This window comes from Patella vulgata, chromosome 5 (assembly GCF_932274485.2).
Source record: "Patella vulgata chromosome 5, xgPatVulg1.2, whole genome shotgun sequence".
Lineage (NCBI taxonomy): Eukaryota > Metazoa > Mollusca > Gastropoda > Patellidae > Patella > Patella vulgata.
Genome location: NC_065883.2, coordinates 32,661,876 through 32,676,426, shown reverse-complemented (window position 1 = coordinate 32,676,426; position 14,551 = coordinate 32,661,876). Strand labels below are relative to the sequence as shown.

General features: G+C 34.5%; 1 long non-coding RNA gene across 1 annotated transcript; it reads right to left on the bottom strand.

Moving 5' to 3' along the window:
* Positions 1 to 249: 249 nt before the first annotated feature.
* LOC126821811 (uncharacterized) lies at positions 250 to 13,462 on the bottom strand. The gene is made up of 6 exons (XR_007680501.2): positions 13,319 to 13,462; positions 12,533 to 12,736; positions 11,397 to 11,579; positions 9,622 to 9,813; positions 7,817 to 7,999; positions 250 to 1,841 (listed from the first exon to the last, which is right to left on the bottom strand). It is a non-coding gene; the product is annotated as an uncharacterized LOC126821811 (long non-coding RNA).
* Positions 13,463 to 14,551: the final 1,089 nt, after the last annotated feature.

Below are 14,551 nucleotides of genomic sequence, written 5' to 3'. Positions count from 1 at the left end.
TATGGATTATATAGATTCTTTGTCAAAATATTTTAGATGTTGAGCATACACGGTTAAGACGCTGAAGACATGTGCTTTGAACAAAGTTTACAAATAATTCGAATTAAATTCTACATCCATTTCACTGGAGTTCTTTTAATATACCGACTGTGGTTAAGATATAAAAAAAATCCAATAAAACATCTATTTTGATATAAAAATACATTTTTAGAGATACCAAAAGCAAGAAAGCGTTTATAAAAAAAATGTTTATGAAGAACGTTAAAAATACAAACCTCGTCTGAATCAACAAACGGTTAAATACCAAATAAATAATACCGGCTACAATGTGCTTTGGATTTATTTGTTTACCCCCAGCTGCCTTTATCCTTTGTTTTTGTTTAAAGTGTTCTTTCTACTGTGTCAAAAACTATTTCATTCCCGAGATATTAAACTACCTGCCTAAATCCACTCATGTTTCTTTATTTTTAAAAATCTGGAGGAGAAAATATTTCTCTGGCGTTTATTAGCAAGCAAAAAAGTAAAAATATTTTATGTTATTGGGTGCTATTATTAGCCCGTTTTAAAACTTAAATTGTAACTAAATCAATATTGGCTTTTTGAACGGATATAAGAATCTTTGATGTGAGGTTTCGTTCTTTATAGGGTTAGTACAAATCACCTTAAACCGTTTCACTAATCTTAACGCGATCTTTACTGGTTGGTCTTCAAAAGCCTACCTCAGACAACATCCATGGTTAGATTTAGATAAAAGACATGTGCAGCGTAAAGGAATATATAAGCACAATCAAAAAATTCTTGCGATTTAAAAATAAGCTTAGTTCTATGCATATAAGAAGGCTAAAATAAAAAAAAAAAGTATGTTCGTAGTAGGATAAGGTCGAGACCAACGCAATTTTGGTCAGAATACCGAATCGTTTGTTTAAAAGGGATTTGTTTTAAAAATTGGAATCAACAATGTATTAAATTTATTTTACAAAGTTATCACCCGTGTTTAGAAGTTGCAGCAGGGGTGATTAATTTGTAAATAACTTGACATTTTACTGAACCATGGAACAATCAGTGGTCTAAAAATATCCTACCTCTATTTTCATATTGCTGCTTAAAATAGCTTTCACAAAAAACTTTTTACACCCAATAAATATAATTTTGTATATATTCTGTATCTTGACAGATCACAACATAACTACATAGCAGTAATTGAACATCCATCTTAAAGAGTTCCTCGGTCTTTTTATCAGATTATACGATCACTATGCAACAAAAGATTTTACAAACTGAAGAATGCTGCTGTAACGCCTATATTTTCAAAAATTGCGCTTAAACTCTCACATAAATGCTAATAGAGGCTCCTGATGTTTCTCTTTTTCATTTAGAATAATAAATATATAATTCCTTGCAATAACATTTATATACACCAATGGTTACATGTAATTTTTCTAGAATTAACATATTTTTTACGCAACATCTGTTTAATACCAGCCGCTAATAATATTGCAACCTATATCTGCATGTTATTATTACATATTTCGGCTGCGTTCGTTTTTTATTTACAATACAGTTTCAATTTGTATTGGATGGGCACGTTAAGCGATACGCCACATTGTAACCATACCAATGTTCTTCAGTAGTGTCCTGAATATCTTCTAGTGGTTGCATCAAAAGTTCGCAGTTATTTTCATAACCCGAATGAAAGTTATATGATAAACACTCCACATTGCTCACACATTTCAAAGCGCAATCCATTCTACTGCGAGATTTGTAGGCGATCATGTTATTTGTTGTTCGTCTAATTCCGTCTCGTACTTGACAGAAATAGCCCTCAGTTGTTATCAAATTATCTGAAAAGAAAAAGAAAAAAAAACCGAGATACACCTGTCAAGTGTTAAAGGTTACCATATGCATTGTTTTATAAATGATCGTTTAGTGCGACGGTTTGTATAACCATAGGCGTACGGGGAAATTTTTGACTGGGGGGGGGGGGGCGGTGGTGGTTGGTGCCCCAAAAATGTAGTTAGGTTCTTAGTATGTTACATAATAATAATAAATTCGCTGTTAAATTGGACACATTCAAGAACACAATAGCTTTTTTTTATACAACTTTTACAAAATACAATTGTGTGCCCAAATTTTCCCAGCATTTGGTGCCCAAAATGGGGGCGGCCGCCCTCCAGCCCCCAGCTCGTACTCCTATGTGTATAACGGAATACCGGCAATCGCATTTAATGCTATCTATCCACATTTCTATCTGCACACAATACAGCACCCAGTAGTTTCCCCTGTAATTAAAATATAATGATTAATTACATGCAACAAAATGTTCTTGATAATATATCAACAGATTATTATATCAAAGTATAGCCGACAATAATATATTTTAAAATGATGAAATAGAAGGGACTCGCTTCATTAATTTTCTTACGCAGACATAATGAATATTACCATTGAATGAAAAAACGTGATCTGTTAATAATCTACAAAGAATGCTGAATGTCTACACCCTGTATTAAGATTTAGTGTAGGGTAAAGCACGAGACTAAAGTTATGCTGGGGAAAGAAAGACTGAAGAAAATAACCCAAGAAAAAGAAAAACCGGGGCCGGGAAGCCGAGGTTTTTCTGTCGAGGGTAAAGTCGAGGACTTTATCTTGCTTATAAACCGCCAATGTTTACATGTACGTAAATGATAATATCCCAGAATTCTGTCGAGGGTTTTTTCTGGAGTCTTTCTTCCCCAGTATAAACAAAGTCGAGGACTTTATCTTGCTTATAAACCGGCTATGTTTACATGTACGTAAAATGGGAATATCCCAGAATTCCAGTAAGAAAAACCTTATATCATGTTTTCTAATACAAAAAAACTCTACCCTGGAAGAATAACCCGTTACAGGTTTGAAGAAAAACTTTCAGAAGAATAACCCCAAATTCCCCTGTATATATTCAAAGTCGACCCCCCCCCCCCCGACTTTTAGACCGCAAATTATTCCGGGCATAGAATATACCCCAAAGTTTAAAAGAGATTTACCGTTATAGGTTTATTATGTCTGTGGATAAATGTATCGCATGGGTAGTTTATGCCACAGTGGGGAATATTTTGAAAGACGGTTGATAGTTTGTGTCGACTCTTTAAGAGATTTAAGAATAATTCATGTCAAATAACCATGACAAGTGTTTAATGTCCTTTTAAAATGTTTTTAATCTCCTGGTGGGAAGATGTACCAGGTCGGATATCCACGACTTTAAATTCCTCACAGTCACATTGAAACAGCTGAGAATTTCGTATACAATTTAGAGCCAAAGCATATTTTGTCGTTACTGCTAACAGAAATATTTTTGCTTTCAATTTTCCCACAGTCACACCATGACGAGTAAAATGCGGACAGCTAGTTAATGATCACCTACCGATTAGATTCAAGATACGTGGGGTCCAAGGAGGATTATTATTGTGGTTCAAGAACTATTTTGATAATCGACAACAATGTGTCATAATAAACGGAATCTCCTCGAACTCCAGGGGAATTCTCGTTGTTGTCCCACAGGGCAGCATATTAGGGCCATTATTATTTTTATTTTATATCAACAACACTATGAATATTGTTTATAAGGCATTTAGTGATAGGACTAACATTGAAAAAAACACAACACAACTTTATGGATAACAATCACTAGCAACTTTAATAGTGCAACGTTTCAACAAGTGTCCTCTTGTCGTTATCAAGCACAGGGTAAAAAACGATAATATGATACAAAAACCTGGGAGTAAGCATTTAAGTATAAAAATTGAGAAGAAGCCACAAAGACAAGAAATACTATTCTGTTTAAATATAAAAAAATCAAAGACAAATTGGGGTTATGATTACAATACTTAATACTTAGATAATTAGGAAGCCATTACACAAACTAATTGGTTAAGATCTAGATGGTTAAAGAAAACATATTTAGTATAAGCTAGAAAAACATAAGGCTTCATTTTAACACATGGCTAATAATTATGGCAAAGGTATTGTGAATATCAAATAGTAAAAACCAAAAAATCCCCCTCACCAAAACCCACAGAATTTAACTACAATTTATATGTTCACTTAGAATAGTATTTCTTGTCTTTGTGGCTTCTTCTCAATTTTTATACTTACATGCTTACTCCCAGGTTTTTGTATCATATTATCGTTTTTTACCCTGTGCTTGATAACGACAAGAGGACACTTGTTGAAACGTTGCACTATTAAAGTTGCTAGTGATTGTTATCCATAAAGTTGTGTTGTGTTTTTTTCAACACTATGAATAATATAAAATCAAACAATACAGTGCAATATAAGTATCAAAATTCGAGGTAGGCCGAAGCGTCTGTTATCAACAAAATGGCGACAAGGCTTTCCAGTAGTAGTAGTAATTGTACTAGGCCTATCATTTCGATCAAAAAAATTGTTATTGGAACAAAGTTGCAAGTAATCCACTAAATTGACCCCCTCACAAAAAACGTGGGACTACACATAAAACCGAAAACACACACAGGAAGAAAACACCGTTTGGAGTCATCCAAGCATCCATTTTTATACGCTCAAAGTTAATATCCGATTGACTTTAAATTTATACACAGTCTTTAAAGGCTCAATACCACTCTTGTTGTAACTGAATAATATGTCCCAATCTTTATTCTGATCAACAAATTGTACTATTTTAGAATATTTCAATTAATTGATGATACAAATTTCATCTTAACACACTTTATTGAAAAATTTTGAAAAATTCAACATAATGGTTTGAAACGTCTAACGTAAACCTTTTCAAATGAAACTTCGATTTAAAAATATTTTCGAACCCCATGAACAAGTAAAATAGGATGTAATGGATAATTTACACAACAGGTAGGACACTTAAACATCTAGTACTTAGATAGAGATATTATTTATTTTCTGGATCTTTCAAGCCAGCAAGAGTGTTATTGTCCCTTTAAGGTAATGACACGAAGAGGCCTATTGCTTTTCATCGATTTCCAATACTTACTGACCCTTGATCACTTGAGGCTAAAGTTAATATCCGATTGACTTTATATTTTACACAGTGTTTAAGGTCACGAGACGAAGGGTCTATTGATATTCAACGATTTACGATAATTATTGCCCGATATTAAATGTTAGTATATGACAGAACTAAAAGTCAAATAGGTTGTTGCTCGTAATCAGATTTTAGTGTGTTGTAAATGTTTTCATTACTGCCGTGGGCGTATGTTACGTTGTCTGGCAACTATCGTTCGAATCCAGTTACTGATGTGGCCTTAATATAGTCTGTTACTCTAAAAATTAATTTACAAACTTGAACATAAATCTACAAACTTGAAAATAAATTTACAAAATTGAAAATAAATTGACAAAATTGAAAACAAATTGATAAATTTGAAAACAAATTGATAAATTTGAAAACAAATTGATAAATTTGAAAACAAATTGATAAATTTGAAAACATATTTACAAAAGTGAAAATTATTCTACAAAAGTGAAAATTATTCTACAAAATTAAAAATGAATTTACGAAATTAAAAATGAATTTACGAAATTAAAAATGAATTTACAAAATTAAACATTATTATACAAAATTAAAAATTATCATACAAAATTAAAATTTATTTTACAAAATAGGAAATAAAAAATTACAAAAATAAAAATTATTCTACAAAATCGAAACTAAAAATGTAAATTAGAAATTATTTTTCAAAATTAAAAATTTAAAATAAAAATAAGAAATAAATAAATAATAATACTAATAATAGTAATAATAATAATAATAATAGTTCGTATTTGAGCTTCTGTATTCTGATTCTGTCGCAATAGCGGGTGGCATAACGGGATGACCCCCAGTCTAGATGTAAACAATAATACTTTTAATCAAGTCCATAAGTTTATTTGTATGTCAAACATATTTTAGTCTCGATCAATTAGAATTTTATTTTCAATTTTATGCATATGATATCTTTGGCCTGTTCTCCAATATTGTTGTTTGTTTTCACCATTAGGCCCGTTGTTATAATAGCATAATGCGTATGTGTATATGTATGACTATAACCTATAATATACTATACATTTTCATCCAATATTATATATTTGCCATTTAACTATGTATATACACCCCTTCGTGCTTTTGTATTATGTATTAGGGGAGGGGTTTTACATAGGCCAAGACTGTTTCCCAATCCCATTCAGATGTCCTGAATAAAAATATTGCCTCAGTAATTCAGAAGAATAAAATAGATCATTATAGCTGCTTAAAAGCACCAATGGTCAAAATGTTAGCTAGGTTTCCGATAGTAAGGTTTACGTCTATAGATTTTTATTTGGTACGTCTTTTGCATTATCAAATATATCAACACAAGTAAAAAATGTAGAGAGAGAGAAGCAATCTCTCTCGGGAGATATCGCATAAGATACCAAAGAGACGATATCATCTGCGAAATGCATTTATCGGGTAATAAATTATGATAGCATGTATGTTGGTGGTGTTGCAGCAATAACACAGATAATGCTTTATCAGCACTTAATTAAAGGAGCTAAATCGCTAATTTTTTGTACCTAGAAATTGACACAAATGGGTCGTAACGCATATAATAATGTTATAGGAATATATATAAACTGATTTACATTCAATCGTTTCCATTTTTACTCTAATTTCAAATCAGTTACGTTTGGCGAAATATTTTTGAAGTCTCAATCGAATAAAAATTTCTAGCGTTTGGTTATTCTAGTCTACATAGTATTTATTGCGCAAACTCTCCCGATATGAATATGCCGTCACCGTTAGACATGATTTGTAGAATGTCAAGCCTCGTTCTTCGAGTCCCTTGTTAGAATGGGCCTGAGACGCATTATGGTACACGATTCGTGTACCAATGGTAAAATGTTTATTTTGTGTTAAATATTGGATATCAAAAGCACATCTTTTCCCGGTAAGATCACAACATCAATGTTGATTTATATTGACAAATAATTCGTGTTTTCAATGTCGAAGATTTTGGATGATATTGAGTTAGAGACATAGCTACTTTAAGTCAAGGGGATGTGGGGTTATTGTCGTTTAATGGTTTTACCAATTAAGTTTTCGATATTGTGAAATGCTTGTTTGAAAGTTGCAGCTCAAAATATTGAGCCGTTTTAAAATTATAATTGCTTTGACAATAGAAAACATTTGAAATATCTATTTATAGTATCAGTGGTAAATAAAACGGCTAAACATTGAATAAATAATTTATTTTCAACACATAATTATTGTACTTTTATCTCATTTTTGGGTTATATTGACCCATTATTTTACAGATATAGATTGATTTCTGATAGTATGGGTTAATATTTTGTTAGTATTGTGTGATCAAAGGCGGTAACTTTTGCCGTACATTTGTGCAAGTTTTCCACAAATTAAATCGTTTATATAACTGAAGTCTTCTGTTAGTTTTTCACAATATTGAGGTAGTATGTGGTGGTATCTGGTAGTATTTATAGTTAGTATTTGGTGGTATTGTGTAGTATTGGGTAAATAGTCCCGCCCTTAGTTTATATGGGCTACGTCTAAAAGCTCACCCCTAATTTTTCATTGGGTGTCCTCATAAACGCAAGGGTCAGTTTTCTCCATTGAAATATATCTACGATTTCGCTTTTAATTCTCTGCCGTCAAACAATACAGAACCCCTTCTCTATGTATTTCTTTCATTTTTGTCAAAATTGAAATGAATCCATTCAGACGAAATTGTATTGTAATCTTTATGTGGCACTCGTCATACCTGTCAATAATTATATTTTCTTTTATCTAGACTTGGTTGAGTTATATTTTTACCTGGTAATCTACAGATATCATTGACAGGTATCCAATGAAAATCTAAACCACAGGACGCATTCTTCTGAGTTGTATTATCAGAAAATTGATAAGATTCTAGACAGTTGTACTGGGTTATATCAGGAGTTACCATTATTATCTCTGCTACACCAACTACATCGGGTGGAGTTGAACAAGCATACACTACAGATAAAAAAAATAAATGTCGGCTATAAATTTGATTTACGAATGACCGTAATAAAAATATATATCATCAGATTCTTTTCGCCATTGAGATAAAATGGCGCGAAAAAAAGATAATTCCCAAATCGATGTATTTACATTTCTGACTTTCACTTGAATCCTATAAATTCTGAATAAATGATGATTTGAAATCTCGCGAATGTGGTCATTTCATGGGTGACACACCCAAATACCCAGATGTTATAATTTACAACTCATCCATTTGTCACTGTATGTCAAAGGGGGCATCATTTATAATAATTAAACGCCATATTCCTGATGGATTGTAATTTTAGTTTAAACTTTGTCATGCTGTCGATTTAGTTGCATGAACAACACTATTGAAGTTGCGTATTTTACTCTTGTCTCCAGTGTTGTTGGGTTTTTTTATGTCCATATTGTCTGTTGTTCAGTAAATATTAATATATTATTACACTATTAATACAGTATTACATTACTTTTTTTAGTTTGGAGCTAGTGATTCCATAATCTGTGATCTCATATCTAGCAACTATAGACTAAGCCATATCCCTAATCCACGCTCAATACAGGTAATAAGAGTCATGGGCAGATCCTGATCTCTAAGCAAAAAGGAAAAGAAAAACATAGCACTAGGCGCGGATTTTAAATAATATGTGATGTCAAGGGCAATAACTACTCATAAACGCTATGTACAAGTTTTAATATGGTTACTACGCTTAGTCTCACATTACAGACCAGTTTGGAAAAGATACCTCCGACCCTTGACAGGGGTCGTCCTTCGGACTATACAAATAATCCCGACGTCTCAGAATTTGACTGGCCGAAGAATTACAAAACATTTGACCAGTAGTGCGATTAAAAGAACCATGAAAAGACGGACGGTCAGGGGTGATGCTATATATGTCCACATTTGGCCTTTTAATAAAATGGTCGAGAACAATAGACTAACAACCGGTTGCCATGCAAGATACATCCACATGTTGCAAGAAATGGAGAGAACAAGCTAACAAAAAGAGATTTTTGTACAATCAGAGGCCATAATCCAGGATGTTACGGCTCGACATGCGTTAATACAGTCAGGAACAGAGATCTTTAGGGTATGAACATATATTTTAAGTTTCATCAACATCGTAAAGGAAAGCGTTCATTTTGTCAGACATTTCGTACAATCTGACGCCATAAGTTATGGTCCGATATGCACCAATATCGAAAGGAACTAAGAACTTTGGGATATAAAGATATGTGTTAAGTTTCATCAAATTTGGATAAATATTGTGATACTTAGAGGGGGCAACAAGCTAAAAACGCTATTTTTCGTACAATCAGAGACCATAATCCAGGAAATATGGAAAGGATCCGAGATCTTTGGGTTATAAAAATTGTAACCTCCAAACGTGATTTTTCGTATAATCAAGAGCCACAATTTACGAAGATGCATACTAATATCGACAGGAACCGAGATCTTTAGAATCTAAACCTATATTTCAATTTTCCACAAATACAATGTAAACGGATGGATGGACGTCCGGGTGCAGGACAGGGCCGACGACAATGTACGTCCACATGAAAATGTGGGCGTATGAAAATGTAATAGGACTAACATTCACAATCTGGCGGTGTTTCACTCCAAGTACCATTTTCTGTACACCTTATCGTAGACTGTGTTGTGTTGTCTGGTTTATCTGAGTTTAGTATACAGGTATAAGTAATACTATCATTATAGAGATAACCTGTTGGTGGTGTGGCGGTGATAATAGTATTCTCAACAATAGGTGGAGCTACACACGATATTCCTATAAAAAATATGTAGAAACATATGCAATTGATTGACGCGAGAGTATTATATACAATTGATGGTACATCTGCTCCCGTAAAGAAACATATATTATTTAATATAAGTATTATGTAATTGATTTTGTAACACCCTATATTATTATGTGCCATATTGATTGTGGGGTAAGTATTATAGCGTTACTTAAGCCGGATAAAGTGTTTGGGGTATAGGGGATTTCGTTCAATATACTATTGTGAAAAACAGTTTAAACTTGATTCAATTTTATGAAATATATACTGTCAAATTTATTTTAAAAGATAGCCATGTGTCCTACCAAATTAGAAAATTATCCATTAAAAACTATAGCCCCTATCAGAAATGAAATGAAATGGGGTTTAACGTCCTACTGTTCTGCTCCGAACTGGGCTAATGAGGACGGGCATACGCCATACTCTTATATCGAATTCCAACTGTCAAGGGATCTTTTACATGCACGCCAATGTGTACACGGAACCTCTGTTTTTCGTCCCATCCGAATGACTAGACAGCTGTCCTTGTCAGGCCCTCCGGAAAATCTGGATGAACTTTCTCGGCCAATGCAGCGTTCGAACACCCGACCTCCAGGCTAGCGAGCCAGCATCTTACCCACTTAGCCACCGTGACCCCGCAATAAAGGCCCAATCGCGTTCACAAACTTTTCGGAAAAGGGAGTATAACCCTGGTACGAAAGGTCGCGAAACGCTGAATATCGATAGGGTTCGTCCTCTCATTACCATAGTGATTTACACCAAATTTGGAAAACGATAATCCGCCAAAAACTTTGGCCTTGATCGCATTCACAAGTCAGTTGTTGGCGGACCAACGAACGGACGGATAGGGTGACGACAAAATATGCCTACACTGAAATAGTGCCATCTTGGATCAAAATTGTGTGCCTTAATTATGCCCTATAGCCGAATTTCTGAACTTGTCAAACCCTAAACTTATATGTCTTAAAACTCGAAATTTAGCCTGGTTTCGTTTTTTTCTTATGCTATGGCTATTTTCCTACGAATCATGTAATACTACAAATGCTATCAATGGAGTTGGATGGCACATTAAAATTCTCTAGAAAAGGTGGCCTATATGGTCTACATCACGTAACACCCCATATACACTAAATAGAATCATATGAAATGAAATAAATTGGGATTTAACGCCCTACTTTACTGCACCAATCTGGCTAATGAAGAAGGACATACGTCATTCAGTGTGTTATGAGGGATAATTTGCTCGGACAGCGGCGTTTCAGCCTACCCTTCAACGAATTCTAAGTTTCCAAACATTCTCGGAGAACAATGCGATCGAACCCGTGTCAACGTGGCTCGCTAAATGTAACCAAAACCACACTTTTTTTTAGACCAACATTAAATAACATACGATCGGTTGTTTACGTGCAACAATACAAAGGAAAACCACCAAGAAAATAAAACCGATTTGTTAGCTAGTCGAATTTAAACGTTTGTTGATGAAATAAAATGATTGTCACACAAAACGTGACTGTGGTCGATCTTTGTCGACGCAATAACATTTCTTTTCAGTGGTCTCTTTTATGTGACTTACTTTCACAGGTTGGCGGTAAGCTGGTCCATTCTTTATTTGCCTGGCACACCGAGGTGTAATATGTAGCACCGGTGCTATATTCAAACCCCGGGTTACAGTAATATTTCACGGTACTGTTAAACTGGTACAATTTGCCTTCGATATAATTATTAGGTACAGGAATTGGGACAGGACACTCCTTTACTGAAAAAAATAGATCATGTTCTAAACTTTCAACGAAACCACGATCCCATGTTAATACAATGGCCAAGTGTCATTGGCGTGATCTCGGAAGTAACAAAATTAACCCAATTTATTTTTGTTTACTTGTATCGCTCTATATAATATTCCCATGATAGACCTACAAGATAACGGAATTTATGAGGAATGCAGATTCATTGTTAACTGGTGTCGACCAATGCTTTAAAGGACCGGCCACAGATGTATTTAAAGGACAAGATTGGTTAGTCATTATCGCATATGTGATAGAACTGTTATAAACACGTTCCAAATATAATTTTAACGCAGAATCATTGCCTCTATAGATGCGTGATTAAAATTTCAAGAAACGGAAGTGACGAAAGCAGAAGGAAAACACGAGTTATCCTTCTATGTAACTGATTGAAGTGACGAGTGACGGGCGAATTTCTGCTCACTAATAATTCCTTCGAAGACCAAAAGTTGGTATGTGAGACTGTGAGTGTGAGAATATATTTAACCACTTCTATATCACACATGTGATAATGACTAACACCTCACCTATATATTGCTCTTTAAAAATTAACCGTTCTCTGAAACTGCCAGACGCTCTTCTGCAGATGGTTAGATGCATTCTTAGTTGCTGATTAGTTCCCACGCCTTACTCTGTAGGCCTATGTGTCTTGATAAATTTATCTATTACCTCTCGAACCTTCGCTGGGCAAATTTTTGTCCCACCCGAACTGACAAGGGGAAGTCGCATTGGGAAATCATGAGGCAGGTAGTATGTAACGTCGTAACGTTTTTTCGCAAGAAAGTCTAAACAAATATCACACGGGGGTTGGGGAGGGGGTGGGGTGCGGGGTGCGGGTGATGCTAAATGTTATGGTGAGTATACAAACATAGCCACCAGTTAAAAGAATATCCTTTATCTAACACTACTAATATAGGCTACTTACATTTGCAGGAATCAAGTTGGAGGTTCCATGTATTGTTATTGCAACAATGAATGATTTTAGATGTCTGAAAGTCAGGAAATTCGTAACCCTCAAGGCAGGTGAAGGTCAACTGAGTACCGAATCCATTGACACTCTCATGATCATAACCATGTATTATAGTGTAGGTAGAATTTCCTATTTCAGGTACACTCCCACAATTTTTATCTGCAGAACAAAAGATTCGAAGGTAATTAACATCTTTAGATAATAGGTTTACTTGGGTAATATGTGCTTCAAATGGGTGCTTCAAAAAATCATTATTTTGATTGATAAAATCAGCTATTAGGCCTGTTAGAGTGACCCAAAGAGGGCTTATAACACGGACAGTGCGTCTTCCCTGACCCACATAACAAAATACAACTGTGTGAAGAAACTACGCCATTATTAGCAAAATGGTAGCCAATACACGTTGTACGTGTATTTGTCTTGTGGCTTTCTAATTAGTAGCCGTTGTTATGTTTGGTGCGGTCCGCCTTTACTTACTATTAAATAGCGGGGCATTTGTTAGATCTGTTTGTTCATGAACCCGAAACACACAGCTATATAGATCAGATCACCCGTGCTTTTCTAAGAATCTAGATACCGGTACATCATTAAGCTTAATAAATTGGACCTTGTACGATGTTGGAATTTAAATGCCATTTTGGACCGGCGGTACTATATATTCAGTTATTGTTAAACGTGCAACGACCAAATTTTATCGCATCGCACCCCACCCCAACACGCCCGACTATAACGATTACTTACCGTAAGTTCTGTACAGGGCTATGGTATGGTTAGATATATGACCACGATGATTGGTACAGGATTCACAAACTGGACAGTTTCCATCATCAACGATGCCATATTTTCCTAGACTTTTACTACAATAGCAATCTGTCTGTAAATCAGCCACAGCTGAAATTTAAAAAAAAAACAAGACGTCAAATTTCGCCCGATAATTTTAATGGTCGATTTGAAAGCCATGAATTCTTAAAAACAGAAACAATATTAATAGTTGAATTACAATTTCGTTACATTTAGTTTTGTGGCGTTTACAGTACAAATAAAATTTACAAAAGGATAAATAAAAGAAAGAGAACGAATCTGCCGTCTGAGTTTAATCAAATTGTTGGAGCCTGGAGTCACAAAACGGTGTGATTTAACGCGAGGTGCCAATACCATTGCACTAGAAATAACCCTATTTGATTATAGGCCAAATTTAAACGGTCGGTATAATTAGATTAGGATTGTTTAAATATTGACTAGGTTATAGGACAATCTAGAAAAAAAAATGGCGACTGGGTGATTATTAATGAACTGATCATAGATAATACTAATACATGTACTAACATAAATTTATATGAAAAATAAAAGAAAATAATTCAGGGTACACGCCTCTGTCATGGATCCAATCGCACGATACAAGCGCTAAAAGGAGAAAATGAAGACCCCACAGATAATACCCAGGAACAGAGAAGAAATGTCGTGCTAGGTTAGATAATTCATGATTAAATAACTGATGAAAATGTCTGGTTAGAATGGCTTTTGGACACAGATCACCAGAAATATCGTGCTAGGAACAAGGGTCAAAGCTATTTTTAGTCTTCCTCTCCCTTTTCCTTCTTTTGCATGGCGATTTTTGTTGACCTTTTGGTGTAGAATCGAAGAAAAGGGTTTTAAAAAATACATTTTCTGCCAGGTTTTGGTGAATATTCATAATTTTGATGCGGAAGGATACAAGAGTTGAGAGGTTGATTAGGTTGAAATTGAAGTGTTTACTAGTCTCTACTTCAAGCATGTGTATCTCAAGTTTTTCATGAAGAACCTCATACTTGCTTTTGGGCAAGAGGTTGCCACATGTTGCTCCATCTGTGGTAGAAAGCGTTCTACCCAACGAAAATTTGGGAAAAAGTTAGAGCCGGTCTAAGATACGAGAATTAACATTAAAGTCAATGGGGAAATCTTTAGTGATCTGAGACCGGTCTAGTAGAAGTAATT